Source organism: Dermochelys coriacea, chromosome 4, assembly GCF_009764565.3.
Source record: "Dermochelys coriacea isolate rDerCor1 chromosome 4, rDerCor1.pri.v4, whole genome shotgun sequence".
Classification (NCBI taxonomy): domain Eukaryota; kingdom Metazoa; phylum Chordata; order Testudines; family Dermochelyidae; genus Dermochelys; species Dermochelys coriacea.
Genome location: NC_050071.1, coordinates 90,054,892 through 90,070,009, shown reverse-complemented (window position 1 = coordinate 90,070,009; position 15,118 = coordinate 90,054,892). Strand labels below are relative to the sequence as shown.

The 15,118-nt window shown below is 39.5% G+C and overlaps 1 protein-coding gene across 1 annotated transcript in view; it reads right to left on the bottom strand.

Annotated features, from left to right (window-relative positions):
* DLC1 (DLC1 Rho GTPase activating protein) overlaps window positions 1-15,118 on the bottom strand; it is a 380,903-nt gene that overhangs the window by 308,260 nt on the left and 57,525 nt on the right. The gene's annotated exons all lie outside the window — the stretch shown is intronic.

Genomic DNA, 15,118 nt, shown 5'->3' with positions numbered 1-15,118 from the left:
CCACAGTGCAAAGCTCCGGAAGTTGACTGTTGCCTCGGTACTGTGGACACAGTCCACTGACTACATGCACTTAGAGCATTTGTGTGGGGACACACACACTCGACTGTATAAAAACGCTTTCTACAAAACCGACTTCTATAAATTCGACCTAATTTCGTAGTGTACACATACCCTCAGACTGAAAAGGAGAAACATTGGTGTTAACAGTGGAATTTAAATCTGTGCTTCAAAGGGAGACTATGAGCTGGTAGTGCTGTTGAACCCAAATGCAAAAAATAATGGAGGTGCTTTGCAGAAATCAAAAATAGCCATCAGGATTTAAAACAAAACCTAAAAGAGGAACTGGAGACTTCACAAAAGGAATTAAGACAAGACCGAAATCAAGAACTGGAATTGTCCCTGGAATGGTTGAGATAGTTTGCAGGCTGAGATGAGATGCCTGTTGGATTGATGAGGTGACAAACAATCTGACTGCCATAGATCAGAGGTTTTTCCACAAAATGGCAGAGACCAAGCAAGCATTAGCCCTTCTGGTACTTGTCAACTGAGATGAGTTGCAGCAATATCTTGCAGAGCTATGAACCCTGCTATAGAAGGAAATCAAAGGGTCACTGACCACAGTGGAAGTGTGCAGTTAGTTACTCAGGGCCTGCTGCTGCATACCTGCCATTTGGACTTCATTACATTGTGTTTAGACTGTTGCTGACTTAACTGGTTCATGGTCTTGCTTCATTTTCCTCGTGTTTTGGGATATCTGTTCTAGAGTACATCAGAGCATAACAGGAAGGGAGCCACCTGGATGAGGAACTGTGCCACCCAGAGGACTTGGTTAAGTCTGGACATTTACTATAGTTTTCTACCCTGTTTATTACACACACTGGCCCAGAGGGAGTATTTGGGCTGTCCCAAGTCAAATAACGCAAAAGCTTTGAAGGAAAAACTCTGAGGGGCTTATTTGGCCCAGTTCAATATTATAGGTTAAACAACTGGCTGGAAGCATGGACAGAAATGGCTGTTACTAGCAGCTAACTTGGGTGGCCCAGCTCTGATTGTGCTGCAGAACTTACTCCTAGAAAAGAAAGAGTTATCCGGACCTGGGACAAATGTTACACATGCAATTTGGAGCTAGCCATCAATCTGAGCTGGCCAGGGTCCAGCTAAGAGCTAGAAGGGGAAGGAAACAATAAATCCCACCTGAACTAGCAGAAGGTCTGTGGAGACTCATGTTCCTGGCATATCTGAATACCGCTGAGACCTTCCAGGATAGACTGGCAATGGACCAATTTATAGAAGCTCAGTTGGATTTGTACTTAAAAAATCAAGAACTGCAAAAGGAGGCCAAAGACATTCTGAGATGCTGTGGGATTTGCCACAGAACTTAAATCTTTACTTGCAACAGTTCACCAGAAAAAGAAGCAACTGCTAGTGAGGAAGATAGAAGTGGATCACCATAAGCCTTGCAAATACAGCTCTGTGTCTAATATGTATGATGAAAGAGGGGATTCTAATCTGCTTCATGACTGCACTGAACTACTGGAACAAATGACACATTTGGTTTGTAAAATAAGGGAAACTGGCAATAATGCAAAAATTAAAGGACACAGTTCAACTAAATACTGGTACTTTGACAAAATTGGCCACAAAAATTAGGATTGTTATAAATTTAAGCTGGACCTCTCTTCCAGTTTAGGAAACAGCGGACACCAAGGTGAAAGGACAAAACTTTGAGGTACAAGGATCAGCCCCACACGTTTTGTTTAGATGTGGGCAGTAACACAACAATAGGAATTGGGCTAGTGAGTGTGCAACAGTATCTGTGATGTGTATATGGATAACTGACATGGATTCAAACATAACAGGTTATTAGATCAGACATGCTAAAAAGGCTAGGGAACTTAACTGCCTAATTGGTCTCAAACGGAGATAATGACTGGGACATGGGCACCTGTCTAAAAATTGGGTTTGAAGATTGGGTCTGAAATTCAAGCAAGAAGTCTGGGTGGCTGAAATAGTAGATGAGCTAATAATTGGCTTGAATTTCATTATGGCTAATAACTGAGTGATCAGTGCCAGGAAAGGTATCTTACAAATTCAAATTATAGAAATTTCTTTAAAGATGATTTGTAGGCAATTAGTTTGCAGTGAACAAATTGTCTTGTCCCTGGGGGCAGAAAGCATTATAACAACTACATGCAGTAGTAGCTTTCCAGCAAAGGAAAGATGGGAGTCATTGAAACCTGTTTTGAGACCCAGGGTCTCGGGGAAATCTTAGTTGCTAAGATTGTGGATCTGAAACAAGAACTGATCCCTGTTTGTTTTCTGAATGTCTCTGACAAGGAGGAAATAGTAAGACAATGGGACTGCAGTAGTGAAATGTGAACTGGTGAAACTGGTAAATACTGGTGTAGGGGAAAAAACACCTATAAGGGGGTAGTGAGTGAAGGTGAGCTCCCAGAGCTTCTGTTGGACCTATTCCAGCACAGTGCTGTATATTGAAATGAGGAACAGCCTTTCTGACTAGGAATCGGTTCTTCTCTCAGTCCAACAAAACCATAGGTTGTACTTCACTGGTCCAGCAAGAGATTGATAGTGGGGGACGCCAACCCATTAAGCAGCCACTTCACTGGTTACCAGTAGCCAAAAAAAAAAAAGAAAAAAAGAAAGAAAAAAAAGGAAGAGGCACTACAGACTATTGAGGAAGCATATCAGAAAGGCATTATTGAGCCTTAGCTCTTCCCATAGTTCTGGTTAAGAAAGGATGGCAAAACCAGATTGTGTGTGGACTATAAAAAAAAATTAAGTCACTTTAAAGGATTCTTAACCATTACCACCAATGGATACCATGGCTGCTGTAGCAGGTGCAGTCTGGTTTTCCACAATGGATCTTAAAAGTGGGTTGGGGAAGTGGATACAAAAGACTAAAGGACAAGGCTTGTGGCAATTTAAAGTGATGGCCTGTGGCTTGTCTAATGCATCAGCCACATCTGAGAAGCTCACAGAGAGGGTATTACATGGTAAGCCCCTCTCAGCCTACCTGTTACAGTTAGATGATATCCTGGCACTTGCTAAAACATTTGAGCAGGAACTAAAACTTTTATAAGTGGTCTGTGATAAGCTGAAGGTGGCCAGTTTGAAATGGAACCCAAAGAAATGTGAGTTGTTCCAACAAGACATAATCTACCTTGGGTAAAAAATTAGTGAGGAGGGAATTTCCACTGATCAAAAGAAAATTGGGGCTATACAGAGCTGTCCAACTCACTCAGATGTGTAGAGTTTTATAGGGCTCTGCTCATATTATAGAAGGTTCATTGTGGATTTGCTAATGTTGCAAAACCATTGCACAGGCTGGGTGAGAAAGGGAAACCATTTCAGTGGTCTGCAGAGTGTGAGGAAGCATTTTCAGAGCTGAAGGCAGCTCTGGAGACTGCTCCTAGCTTGGCATATCCATGTTTCAAAACCCCTTTCATATTGGACATAGATGCAATGCTTATGGTTTGGGGGAATTATTGACACAAGAATACAAGGGACTTATTATAGCAAAAGTCTAAATTCCCTTGGGAGAAATTGCACCACCCAAGAGGAACTCTTAGCAGTGGTAAAATCTATAGAACATTTTAATCACTATGTGTATGGGAGGACACTTCTGGTTAGAACAGACCATGCTTCCCTGCAATGGCTCTTTAGATTTAGAAATCCTGAGGGACAGCTTGCCAGATGGTTGGAGAAACTGCAGCACTGTGAATTTGCAATCATTCGCAGGCCTGGCCATAAGCATGGTAATGCTGATGCCTTGTTCAGACAGCCTCAGTGGGAGGCTAATTGCAAACACTGCCCCCAGCAAGAGAACAAGGAATTCATTGCTGAAGGGAATGGGTGTGCCTCCCTCCCTGTAATTTTCAGAAGTGCCCGTGTTCCTAGTTCATCCACTGGAACCATGGAGAGGGAGTAGCAGAAATGGATCCCACAGTAACTAAAAACTTCCGCAAGAGAGGATCCTGATATCAGGATAGTGTGTGATCAGAAAATCATCTGGCAAATACAGCCACCCTAGAATGTGGAGTCCCTTCACAACACCACAGTAAAAGCTTTCTGGTCACAGCGGGGAAGCTTGATGTTAAATGTGAAATATTGTGTAAGAGATGGGAGAAACCAATAGTGGTACAGGTACCAGCTGGTTGTACTAGACACATTGAAAAAGGAGGTGTTGAGGTTGTCAGGCTCTTAAAACTGCTGGATGTTTTGGGATTGCAAAAACCATCACCAAGCTAAGGAAGAATTTCTATTGGGTAAAATGCAAGCAGGACATATAAAGTTGGTTCAAGGAATGCAATGCCTGTGTTGCAAAGAAAGGTCCCTCTAAAACTGGGGGTTTTATGTGGAGACACTGATGGAGTGCACTGATATTAATGCTCTCATGCCCTTGCCCCAAGACTGAGGTTGGCAATCAATACTTGCTGGTCGCTAAGGACTACTTCAAAAAATGGCCTGAGGCTTACCCAGTAAAGAAATCAAGAGGCTCTGACAGTATCAGGGATCCTAGTGAATGAATTCTTCACCAAAACTGAGGTCCCTGGTGAGTTACAGATCAAGAGAGAAACTCTGAATTCAAAGTGTTTCAACAGGTGTGTGAGATTCTAGGCACCCACAAAACTCTCATCACCCCTGCACACCCTCATCTGATGGAATGGTAGAAAGGTTCAATAGGGCTCTGGGGGTTCAGCTGGCTACCTTGTAGAACAACACCTAAGGGACTGGGGCCCGAATAGCCCATTCCTTTTGATGGCTTATCAAACAGCAGTGTACCTCAGCTCTCATGTTTGGGCATAAGCTAGGGACCACAGAAAACCCTTTGTATGGCGTTTCAGAAGAACTAAGGGATTTGAACCATTTGGATTTATGTTAAAACCTACTCTAGAACATTTTTAAAAAAAGTTCATACCTTTGCTATGGAAAATATTAGGATAGCCTCTGACAAAATAAAAGGACTATAATGTAAGGTCATATTGGGGTAACTTTTAAAAGAGGGGACCTGGTCTGGTTCCACAATCCTGGAAAAAAGGATAGGAGTCTTAAACTGGATTTACTGTGGGAGGGGCCCTGTATAGTAGTAACTCTAATAAATAAAGTGGTATACAGGGTACAGTTGGATTCCAGAACTAAACCCAAAGTTATCCATAAAGACCAATTGAGAAGGCATCACAGGGCAGAATTTCAGCTTGGCTAATTTCTGAATCTGGGAATGTAGCTGTAGAAATTCAGACTGGAAAAATTGTTAAAGAGGTAAATTCCCCATTAGAATTCCACAGGGTCTGCCTCCATCAACAAATTCCACAGAAACAATAGGCATTCTTCAGGGGCTGAACTGACCCAAAGGAAACCCAAGAGAAGAAAAGCCACAAAGAAATTTTGACGGGAATACATTTCTTTTATTTTGGAGATGTGAAACTATCCTGACAGAAAGACGCTGTACACAGGTAAAGAGTTAACCTTGTATCATTTGTTATTTGCTAAATTATTTGTTTTCTTTCTGTTAGGGATGGGTTATTGGGCATCACCATTTTAGGCCTCACTGGAACGACAGAGAAAGCTGAGGTGGAGAGCTCATTTTATGCCATTATGAGGTTGTTATGAGTTGGGTGAAACCTTGTTACAGGTTAAGTTCAAACGTTTTTAAATTAATGTATGAATGAGTCCCCTATTGAAGTCAGTTGTGAAAGAGAGTTAAGGGGCCATACCTAAAATAAAATCCAATAGAGTTTGCCCAGAAACTTGCACCAGGTAGCAGTGGTATGCCATTTGACATGGTACTGTGATTAGGGGGGAGACCACACAAATTGAGAAACAGTGTCAGTCAGACAGGCTGAAAGAACAGTTGAAAAAGTGTGTGACTGACTCAGGAAGAAACCTGGGGACAGGTTCCTTGGGTTGGAATGCCGGCTGAAAAGATTGTGAGCAAAATAAGCTCTTTCCTACTAGTTGGTTCCCTCTGTGCTCAGAGACAGAGGACTTTGTACAACAAACAAAATGACATCAAAGAAATACCTGACTATCACAAATTTCTACTCCTAACTAAAACATCCACAGGGCTCCAAACTTTGACTAGGCATGCTGGTCAAAAAAAAAGGAACAATACTATAAAACTGAAAAGTGCAATTTTTATCTTCACAGAGTCTTCAATTTTCAGGATTCCATTTTCTGTCCTTAATTTGAGTCCAGATTTATCTTTGCATTTGAGTAAGAGGTTATTTCATAATGGCATAAAATGAGAATTAGGATTAGAACTTGTGAGTGTGAAAACTTGCTTTAAGGTATTCCTTAAAGCAGAAAAAATTAGATACCTTTGTAAAGAAGCAAGCAACTTCTGTAGCTATAGGAAAGGAACCATCTTTCATTAATTAAAGAAAACACCAAAACATTTTCTCCCTACCACCTCAAACAAAACCAAAATGAAAACCGATATCCTCCCTGGATGAATGTCAGAGAATGTACACAGTCTCTTATTTCTGAGCTGTTCTGGAAACCTAAAAATAATAGCACTGTGCTAATATATAATGTCTGGTTTACACATGAAAGTTGTTCCTATATAACTATGTTGGTTAGGGTGCAATTGTTTACTGATATAGTTATACCCATAGAAGCCCTTTTTATACCATTTCTCTAGCTTTTGAACTTGATTCAGTTCAGAGTGAGATTGAACAGGTTAGTTTCATTTTCAGTTTAAATCAGTTCCATATACCCAGACTGAGGCCATATTTAAGCAAGAAAAACAGTATAGTTAAAGCAGTACAACCCCTGCAATTATACCACTATAAAGGTGCCTTATATCAGCATCGCTATTCCCCTTCCTGTATGGAAATCTTGGAAATGTGATTGAGTATACCCTAAAATCTCAGAAACCAAAAGGCAAAGAAAACGAAGCCATTAAAAAAACTCCCATGATTTTCAAGCTGATCTCATGATTGAGGACTGACTAACCTGTGATTTTAAAAGATATTTGGTGTTGATTACTGCAACCCTATCTGCAATCTTTGTTCAACAGAATATATAAGAAAGATAGTGTCCTGGTAAATGTTAATCAAAAACTCTTTGAGGGGAAGCTGTGCAAGTATTACAGGCCTATTAGTGATTCTGTCATTTTGCAATGTTCTTTAAGGCTCATGTATTAGACATTGGGCCTGAACCAAAGCCTATAGAAGTGAATGGGAATCTTTGATTGCAATGGACTTTGGATCAGACCTGTTAAGAGAGAAAATATAAATCAAAAGCTTAAACCACATGTTAGCACTGAAGAGGTACCAGGCATGCAGATAGCCCTAAAACTGTTTTTTCCCCACAAATCACTATTGATGGAACCATTCAGAGGGTGAAGGAAATAGCACATCCTTTCCCATTAGTTCATAGGGCTGTGTATTAATGTTTGGAGAGAAAAGAGCCTAGAAAACAAATGAACAACAGTGGAAGTGACACAGATGGCATGGAGCACCTGACATATGTTGGTTAATTTACAATGAAAAAATGACTGAGTCACATCCAGCAAACTATTGGTAGACCACCTATCTGACTAAATTTGTAGATGGTGCGGTGGAAGATTGGGCACATATCTTGTGCATTGAACAATGACATGTTGGGGGGCTTTCATGCTGTAAAGTTAAATGGAAGTGTTAAGTCACAGCACTTATTTTCTCAAATAGTTTCAGTGGTCAGAATATAGAACGGAAGTTATAGCTACTTTAATTGTACAGTACTAGTAAATAAAAAAATCTTAAATGGATGAGTTTGTTTTATGGAAATGTCATAGCTGTCCAAAGTCTGGAAAACTCAATTCTATAGTGGTTGAAATATTTTCACAAAGGAAATGCTGTGTGACACCATACATTCCTTTAACACATTTTTAAAATGTCATCAAATTGGTATTTTTAATTATGAATTCAATTTGTGCCCAGTTTCAGTGTATCCATTTAAGCCAAATTACCACTGCCCAAGTGCACTTGGGTGGGGCAGGTCACAAAGAGCCCTTCTTTTGTGATGTTCCAGCACAACTGGCAGCTATAATGTAGCTGTTTTAGTCCCTTTCTGTTGCTAGCATTTTCAGCAACCCTTAATATTGCAGAGGGTACCAATCTGTGTAGGATGGTTCATGGTTACGGTCCTGCATTTCTACTCATCAGCAAATACTGCAGGCCTGTGTTGTGGGAGAGAGCAAATTGTTATACCTGTTAAAAATGTGTTGTAACTGTTGCTATTTGAGCACACTCGCTGCAATGCTCCTGGGGACATTATGACTGCTCCTGGACTCCAAAAACACAGGCCCTTAATTCAACAAGGAACTACGCACAAGCTTGTGTGTGTCTTTAGGTACATTGCTGAATAGTGCTTTAATTCCTTGGCATGCCTTCGCTTGCACCTACTCCACATGCCAGCAGAACTCAAGTACTGCATATAACTGTCTCTCTAAATGTATCATGTGACCTATATTGGGGCAGCCACAGCTTCTTTTCACCTCTTGTATAGCATCTCCTGGGATCGTCATCTAAGTTATTGCAGCAAAACTCAAAATTCATAGCTTATGTTGACTTTAATTGAGCCCCCTAAAGCCAGATTTTCAAGGAAGATGGATAGTAATATTGTACCCTTGGACGCTCCACAGAGATTAAAAAAACAAAAACAATGTTTTTGCAGCCATTAAATTATTCCAAAATGGGAGGAGAAAGGATGATTAAAAGAAAGGGTTAGAAGTTGAGACCTAGGTTCTGTTCTCATCTCTGCCAGAGCTGTGTATGTCCTTAGGCAAATCACTTCAACCCCATCTCATCTCTCAACAGAGAAATGATGGAAATGATACGTCTCTATCTCATAGGCTAAATCAATGAATTAATGTTTTTAAAGTACATGGAGACCAATGGATGGAAGATGCTACGTATGTTCAAAATACTATCACTTGATAAACCTTTCTATGGAAATGAATGCAATAGAAATGTCAATAATTGAAGAAATATATCCTGTTACATTAATAGAATATCCAGGTTGACAAGACGTTTATCAAATCCACCTATGATTTCTGTTTTCTTTTAATCAATGCTTCAGAATTTATAACTGGTTTTCCAGGGCCTGCATTCAACAAAAGCAGATTTTTGTTTCAGTTGTGGTAACAAAACAATTCACAAAATATTTCCTAGATTTTATTTTCCTTTACAAGCAAAATCAGGTCTGCAAAGCTAGAAGGCAGTGTGTCAGAAATGGCACTGCCTGCATAGCCAAGTATTGCAAATTGTCATGTGAAGGCAGCAATCATAGGTAGCCCTTGTTTGACCTTACAAGTGTTGTCACATGGGGACTTGGCATGAGCAAATCGAGTTATTGTGCATCTGTTTTCTATAAAGATACAAATATTTAACTGCTTTTGCCCTGCTTGAGTTTCATGCTATTCTTTTAGATTTTATGGGCCCAGTTCTGCCCCCTGATTTGCACACACAAATCCCATTGATATGGTTGCAATTGCATGGGTATATCTGATGGAGCATTCAAACTCTGCATTCTGGTCCATGCATGTACAATGCCAATATTGCAGAAACATTGTTATATTATTATATTGAGTTTGACTAATTACAAACAATAGCTCCTCAACTGGAGTTTGTTATTGGGGTTTTCCTGAAAAGTTTTACATCTTAGATGACAATTATGGGAACAGCTTTTTAGAGACCCAGCAGCCCCCATCTGAATTCTGTGCCCAGTACTTTTGAAAATCCGATTACTTATTTAGTAAGATCAATAGTTTTATAGGAAAATTATCAAGACCTGGGCTGTCAAACAAAACCAGTTAGCTAACCCCTGCTGTTTCTGGACAAACCCCTTAGAAAAGAGAGCAGTAACAGGGTTTCTTTCCAAGAGTTAAGTTGAGGCAGGGTACCATCTTCCGCTGAATGATGAAGGATACAACATCACATCCTTGTAAAACAGCCAGGAAAGTGGGCTTATAAAGCTAAAAAAGGAAGGGCTTGGCAGGGAAAGAAGAAGGAGAGAGGAAGGGGAGCCCCTTTGGTACATCTACAGGGCATCTGGGAGCAAGTCTGCCAATATGGGCAGATAAACTCACACTAGCAGGAATCGAGTTAGTGTGCTAAAAATAGCAATCTGGGCATCTGGCTTGTGGTGTCAAGCCCACCTGACTCCCAAAAGCCTGAGGCAGAATATCCACATAGCTATTTTTAGGGCATTAGCTTGAGCCCTCTAGTACTCATCAGTCTACACAGGCTGGGAGACTAGCTCCCAGTAGATTATTCTAGTGTATTTATATTCTTTAGTGGAAGACAAAGGGATAGACAGGGGGTCTGTAGTACTGCGTAACTGGAGGGCATGTGATTCTAATTGCCTTTTCCTTCCCTGTGGCACTATTCAACACCTCTTGTAGAAGCAAGGCCATTTGGAAAACCTGTCACTGAGTATCCGTTTGTTAGATACTACTTATAGTACTACTAAGCCCCAGGTGGAATCATGTGTTTGGCCCTGAGAGATCATGAGATTGTTTTAAAAATCATGAGATTTATTTAAAAAATAATGTTGGGATTCTTTTTATTTAATTTCTGGTTTCTGAACCTTTAGAGTGCATTGAGGGGTCATGTTTTCATAACTTTCTCCATATCCATGAGAAGACAGAAACTCACTTCTTTATAAATGAAAGCTGAAATTCTCACATTCATGTGATTTGAGCAGCTGGGGCTTTAAGAAACAAACCAAACATTGCAAGATTTGTGGTAAAATTATGAGCTGGCAACACTGGCACAAGAGAATAGGAGAGGCAAGGAGATGCTTTCAGTAGAACTGGCTGAAATTTTTTTGCAAAAGTTTTCCTGTTGAAAATGAAAAATTAATTTTTTCATTTCAAAATGTCAGTTTGAACTGAAACAATGAATGTTTGGTGCAATTCAGTATGAAAATTCATATGGAAAGCTTGAAATATTTCAACTGAAAAAGATCTGACAGGGATTTTTCCCTAAAATATGTACGAGCTGCTCTAGTTTTCAGTGACCCCACCTGGTCTGTTGAGGAGTGACAGACAATTGATAGGTTTCAGAGTAGCAACTGTGTTAGTCTGTATTCGCAAAAAGAAAAGGAGTACTTGTGGCACCATAGAGACTAACAAATTTATTTGAGCATAAGCTTTCATGAGCTACAGCTACAGCTCACTACAGCTACAACTAACGGATGATGTTTTATTCATGTGGAAATGACAGATCTGATACTTATCCATGTCTCTAAAAGTGAAAGTGCAGGAAATCATTTTGTCACTGCATGGCGGTAAGTTAACCAAACACCTAAAATACTCTGTCCTGTTCAACATGATTTGACTTTATTATATGTTCACACACCAGCAGTCTTAGTGCTGACCACACAAATACTATCATCTTGCAATTTATTGCCAAAATGCTATTTTCTCTAATATATTCATCTCTAACATTAGGGAAATGTTGAGTGTGGAACATGGTCATGACTCAGCTACTTGTAATCACTTTCATTCTTTTCCCCATATCAGTTAACCAAAATATCTCAACAGAAAAATACAATTCTTCTCTTCCTGAAGTCAATGAAAGATTTTCCATAAACTTCTTTGGGATTAAGAGAAGACCTATTTATGAAAAACTAGTACAAAACAAAACCCTCCCACATCTGAACTCCTTTGAACTTTGGGGTTCAATATCCAGATCTCAAATTTCCTTACTTTCTGATGTTTGGATTCATCCCATTATAGAGATTGGTACTACCAGAAAACTTGGATCTGAAACCTGTCATGTCATTATAGTAGGACAGTAACTGCCATTCTCTAACACTGAACAAGGATCTTTATAAGAATTCCCACACAAAAAGAATTACAAGGGTGTTAAGGTTGAGAGTACATCTCAGTAATGACAGAGTAGCAGCCATGTTAGTCTGTATTCGCAAAAAGAAAAGGAGTACTTGTGGCACCTTAGAGACTAACAAATTTATTAGAGCATAAGCTTTCGTGAGCTACAGCTCACTTCATCGGTAAATATAAATTTGTTAGTCTCTAAGGTGCCACAAGTACTCCATCTCAGTAATGTATTAGTAAAAGCTATTACAGGGACCTTATAATTATCTGAAACACAAGCAATTATAAACCCAGAAACTTCAGATTAAATTTAAAAAATGAATGAGTGGAAACACACAGCTAAGGCACTCAAAAAACCTTAGTTATTCACTATGGAGATGCCATGCAAAACATATCTAATTCAATACTCATGGGTGGGTGGTCATCAGTAGGGATTGAACCTTGGACTTTAGGAGCAGTCCTTTGCCTGCCCTAAAAATCTTAAACCCAAGGCTATATAGCAGGCACATCACCTATATATGTAGGCCAGCCCCTACAAGAAGGGGATGGAATGCTTTACTGAGTGGGTGTAGGATACAATTATGATTTTAGTGTGTATGATTCTAGATTAGAATACACTGATTTTAAAGACATTTTAGGGTTTTTAAAATCTTTTTCCTCATGATGTCACTCCCAGAAATCTAAGAGAGTCTGCACTCTTGTAACTTACAAGCTGCAGGGCCAGATGAAAGGAGTGTTATAAGAAAAGAAATTATCTTACACATGTCCTTGTTTGTTTTTGCCAACTTGTGCAACTGATGAAATGCCGAAAATACAATTATTTTATATCACAGTATGAAGGAGGAAAAGGTAGCATGAGAACATCCATTGTTAATTATTTATTCAGTGAAAAGTCATGGAAGACAGGAGAGATTCCAGAGGACTGAAAAAGGGAAAATATAGTGACAATCTATACAAAGGGAAGTAAGGATAATCTGGGGAATTACAGATCAGTCAGCTTAACTTCAGTACCTGGAAAGATTATGGAGCAAATAATTAAGCAATCAATTTGCGAACACCTAGAGGATAATAGGTGAAAAGTAATAGTCAGCATGGATTTGTCAAGAACAAACCATACCATCCCAATCTAATAGCTTTCTTTGACAGGGTAACAAACCTTGGTGATAGGAGGGAAGTGGTAGATGTGGTATATATTGACTTTAGTAAGACTTTTGATACTGTCTCACAAGACCTTCTCATAAACAAACCAGGGAAATGCAACCTAGATGGAGCTACTATAGGGTGGGTGCAAAACTGGTTGGAAAACTCTCATTCCCAGAGAGTAATCATCGGTGGCTCACAATCAAGCTGGAAGGACATATCAAGTGGAGTCCTGCAGGGATCAGTTCTGGATCTGATTCCGTTCAATATCTTCATCAATGATTTAGATAATGACATAGAGAGTACATTTATAAAGTTTGCAGACAATACCAACTTGGGAGGAGTTGCAAGTGCTTTGGAAGATAGGATAAAAATACAAAATAATCTGGAGAAATGGTCTGAAGTAAATAGGATGAAATTCAATAAGGACATATGCAAAATACTCCACTTAGGAAGGAACAATTAGTTGCACCCATATAAAATGAGAAATGACTGCCTAGGAAGGAGTACTGCAGAAAGGGGCCTGAGGGTCATAACAGACCACAAGCTAAATAAGTAGTAACACTGTTGCAAAAAAAAGCAAACATCCTTCTGGGATGTATTAGCAGCAATGTTGTAAACCAGGTACAAGAATAAATTATTTTGCTCTACTCTGCGCTGTGCTGACTAGGCCTCAACTGGAGTTTTGTGTCCAGTTCTGGGCAACACATTCCAGGAAAGAACTGGACAAATTGGAGAAAGTCCAGAGAAGAGCAACAAAAATGATTAAAGGTCTAGAAAACATGACCTATGAGGGAAGATTGAAAAAAACTGGGTTTGTTTAGTATGAAGAAGAGACGACTGAGAGGGGACATGATAACAGTTTTCAAGTACATAAAAGATTGTTAGAAGGAGGAGAGAGGTAAATTGTTCTCCTTAACCTCTGAAGATTGGACAAGAAGCAATGGGTTTAAATTGCAGCGAGAGTGGTTTAGGTTGGACATTGGGAGAAGAATTTCCTGTCAGGGTAGTTAAGCACTGGAATAAGTTGCCTAGGGAGGTTGTGGAATTTCCATCATTGGAGATTTTTAAGAGCAGGTTAGACAAACACCTGTCAGGGATGGTCTAGATAGTACTTAGTCCTGCCGTGAATGCAGGAGACTGGACTATGTGACCTCTCAAGGTCCCCTTAAGTCCTCTATAAAGGAGTTTAGGTTTCTTGTTTTCCTGGAAAAAGATCTCAGAGTTTTCCATGTGACAAGTTGCCCTATTGACAATTACTATCTTATTAAATTACTTCTGTACAGTAAGATTTAAATTTACGTTATTTTCATATCTCAAACCACAACACATTCTAGTGTTTAAAAACTAATAATAGGGGATGGGCTGAGGAGGTGTTTGGATCTCGATCAGGTTGAGAAATAATTTATAGTTTGAGACTGAGACTTAATCAGGACTAGGATTCATGTTTGCATTTAGATTCAACACTTGGAATCTCACAGCCTCTCTCAAAATAACAAATCTTACACAGCCATTTGTCCTTGTCAGATGTCACAATCTCTGGATGCAACCTAAGCACATGGAAACCAGGCCTCACCATTAAGTTTTAGGATTTGATTTAAGGGCTGATGGACAGGTGTCAGTAAGGTAAATTCTGCTTTGAGATTCCTGTTAGTCCCATTTCTTCTAAGATACAGAGTAATTGATTCTGACTGGAGATAGTTCTAACCATAATCACAGAGCCCTCAGTCTCCCTGCCTTTAAATATGAGGGAAGTCATAAGAATCTCATAACGCAGGGAGCCTGCAAACTGCTTGTACCATGCTCTGTTATACAATCAACTTTATTACAGTTGAAGAGCTGAACTTTCCCAGATTAAGCAGCCGTAGATGTTGCAGCCATATCAGCTGTTCTGAAATTCTATAGCTATTATCAGATCCCTTTTACTATGCTGATAGTTTTCCCCAAATTAGGGAACCCCCCAAACCCTTACTTTACCCGCAACACCACTAAATATCATTGATTTACTGTACCTCACACATTATTGTTTTAAATTAATGAAATTTAAATGGCTAATCATAAATACCAAACAGTAGGAATTTTGTAAAAGCCTGGGATTCAGACAAGTTATGCAACTTTTCTTTATAATATATT